This window comes from Capsicum annuum, chromosome 7, assembly GCF_002878395.1.
Source record: "Capsicum annuum cultivar UCD-10X-F1 chromosome 7, UCD10Xv1.1, whole genome shotgun sequence".
NCBI lineage: Eukaryota > Viridiplantae > Streptophyta > Magnoliopsida > Solanales > Solanaceae > Capsicum > Capsicum annuum.
In genome coordinates this window covers 181,311,742-181,315,245 of record NC_061117.1, presented here as the reverse complement: position 1 = coordinate 181,315,245, position 3,504 = coordinate 181,311,742, and the positions used below count along the sequence as shown (strand labels likewise).

The following is a 3,504-nucleotide window of genomic DNA, read 5'->3' as shown; positions in this document are numbered from 1 at the left end:
CACAAGGATTTTGTGAATGGAACGTATTACCATTTGGATATAAAAATGCACCAGGTAGATATCAACATTTTATGGATAGTTATTTTAAACAATTATCTAATTGTATAGTATACATAGATGATATATTATTATATACAAAAACTAAAGAAGAACATTTAAAATTATTAGGACAGTTTACAGATATAATAGAAAAATCGGGAATAAGTCTAAGTGAAAAGAAAGCTGAAATTATGAAAAATCAGATAGAATTTTTAGGAATACAAATAGATAAAAGTGGAGTAAAAATGCAACAACATATAGTACAAAAAATAATAAATTCAAAAGAAGAATTAGGTACAAAAAAGAAATTACAATCATTTTTAGGATTAGTAAACCAAGTAAGAGAATATATTCTAAAATTAGCAGAAACTTTAAAACCACTACCGAAAAAATTTAAAAAGGATGTAGAATATAACTATAATGAAGAAGATAAAAAAGAGTAGAAACTTTAAAACTACGACAGAAAATTTTTTTTTCTTATATTCTACATCTTTTTTAATTTTTTCTGTAGTGGTCTTCTCATTTTTACACTTTTGACATTAAAAAATATGCACTTTTGACATTAAAAATATGCATGTTCAAAAAACAGCTTGTTTTCCTCTTTTAAAAATCTACATTTTAACTCTTGAAAAGTGATATATTTGGACCCCAAATTTGTAACTTTTAGCTACTGTAGAAAGCCGCATTTCGTGCGTAAAATCCGCACTTTAAATCCTAAACGATCGCATTTTAAAGCCTAAAAATTGTATTCTCTTTTACCCTAAAAATCTACGCAATTATATTAGAAAACTGCAATTTTTTCACCATTAAAGAAATATATTTTATACCAAAAACTGACATCTTAGATTGGAATAGCTATTGGAACCAATCATAGATGATTAAAGCTAAGCAAAATCAAACAAATATAAAGTTAGCTCAACATTGATCGATCCATACCAAATAATCATTCAGATAACTACAAAGTTAGTAGAATATATAACAATAATAAGAAATGCAAATAAGGCAGAGGACTAGATGCGGTCAATCCCTTTAAAGAAGGGATCAATACCTAACGATGTACACCCTGAAGGTGGACAATCCTGTAATGGTTGACCCAATGCTTAGGTCAAAACGAGTTTCAAATGAAACTCCAACTCCCGAGTGCACATGTAAAAAAGAAGGATAAGGATTAGTAACGATTTAATAAAGATATATATATATATACACACACGTGAGGGAGAGCTTGAGTCTTTTGAATACAAGCACTTCATGCAGATAGCATATCAAGATCCAAATGAATATTTAATCCGTGATTCCATGGACCGAGAATAAAAGCACACAGGAAAAGCAAGACTAGAATCCGTAAGTCATCCTTAGATCACAGATATAGAGCTAATAACAAAACTTGCAGCTAAACATGATTTTACAAATTCCATGAAAGTATATTCATACACTTCTATAATGACAACAAAGTTGTAACTTGATAACAAAAAATATACCAAACAGTAAACAAACCACTAACATATACTACAATTATATTTTTTCAAGTCTAGACGGACAAATATTCATATGTGAGTTCATATAAACATGCTAAACCTGAAAGAAGAAAATAATTATGAGAAGGAAACATAAATTGTACTTTATTCCCTATATCCAAATATGATGTGAAACACATTCAAAACCAACCTTAATCTGTGGAAAATGGACAACCGTATTAAGCAAGACAAGCAACTATCTACACATGTTCGAGAATTAAATACAATAAAGTATAAAACTATTGTGATGCAACCAAGAATTGTAAGGTTTTAAGCCCTTTGGAGCTCTTTTTCACATGGAATTAAAATCGCCAGCAACTTATGAATACACAAAGCAAATTAGTGTAGAGCCAAGCCATCGTTACCACGTTAAAGCATCTAAACCGACATCAAATGACCCCAAACAACTCACCAAGAATATGTCATGAAACACAAAGCTTCATCGAGTTTATTCCATAGTCAATTAGACTATCACCAAATATATCAAATGGTACGAAAACTACTGCATCGAGTTCTTATCCACAACTAGCGAAACAAAATATCTAATGTAATTTGAAAACTCAAACTTCAAACCATTAACATTTACAAAAATACACCACTTAACATGAACAAAGCAAACATACCAACAGTATTTACTTCACATTCATATCTAGGATCAACCAACGAACTCAAACTATCAACAAATTCCAAAACTAAATACCATGTAATTAGACGGGATAGAATTTCACCTTGTATGGGGCAACAAAACTAAGGCTCCAACGTTAAGGTTTCTTTTCAGCTACAAACTGAAAACTCCAAACTTAGATCAAAATCGAGAAGAAACCAACAAATTTGAGACTTCCTGTGAATATTCCACTTGCGTCAATTTTTTCTCTCTGTTTTTTCATACTTTCACTGGTTTTTCACTCTTTTTTTCCTTTTCAACTTTTTTTGTTCTTAACTTCCAAACCTCTCACTTTGATTTCTTAACCTTTCTTCCTCTTTTTGATCCCTTTTCCTCTCTGCCCTCATGGGAATGGAAATTTGGCTATTTATAGTCAAAATTCAGACTTCAAAGTTCAGATTTGAGACAATAATTAAGCAAAATGTGGGAGAAAAGAGGATTTGAAATTTGAATCCAAATTTCTAAAGCAAATGTCTCTAATTTTCAGCCTTTTTAGGTCATTCATGGAGGATTTGATACCATAGATGAGTTGTTATATCATTTTGGATCTGATTTTCTTATGTCAAAGGTTTTACGGGTCTGAGAATGACAAGATGTGAGCAGTCCTGTAGGGTGACAGCCATGGCGCAACTATGACTGCCATTTTTAGGAGGTAGAAAGGAAAAAAAGAAGAGAAAGGAGAGGGTCTATAGCCGTTTTTTTTTTAAGGCCAGGGAGAGAGAACACGTTTAGGAGATTTTGGGAGTGGGAAAAAGCCATATAATGGGGTGATTTTGTTGACTGAAATTTGGATCGCCTAATCATTTGATTGGACGGTTCAGAATTAATTTAATAATAAAAGAAAAAATAATAAATCTTATATATATAAAATATTAACAATTTGAGACCCTTGAATTAAAAAAGATTAACGGACTAGATTAGTTGTGTTTGTTGGATGGATTTTTGTATTTCTTTGCCAACATGGCGATAGATGATTAGTTAATATGATATGGAGTGGATTGATGAACTGGATGTGAAAATTGGACCGAGGTTTCGATCAATTTCTTGGACTTCTTTGGCTGAATTTTATGAATAATAATTGGACTTGAGTAAAATAGAATTGAAATTGAGTTATTGTTGGCTCTAATTCTCTTTTTCTACCAAAATTAATTTTATTGATGGTTCTTACTATCATAGAGATTATTTTTTGGTATGTACGTATATAAATTAGAGACATAATTTATATACACATCCGATTTAATAATGTTATGATTTGGTATTTATAATATTAACACACACACACATATA

General features: G+C 30.7%; 1 long non-coding RNA gene across 2 annotated transcripts in view; it reads right to left on the bottom strand.

Annotated features, from left to right (window-relative positions):
- LOC124885650 overlaps positions 1–2,969 on the bottom strand; it is a 14,944-nt gene extending 11,975 nt beyond the window's left edge. For both annotated transcript variants that reach the window (XR_007043002.1, XR_007043001.1), the window contains exon 1: positions 1,088–2,969. This is a non-coding gene — a long non-coding RNA (uncharacterized LOC124885650). The remainder of the gene's footprint in view (positions 1–1,087) is intronic.
- Positions 2,970–3,504: the final 535 nt, after the last annotated feature.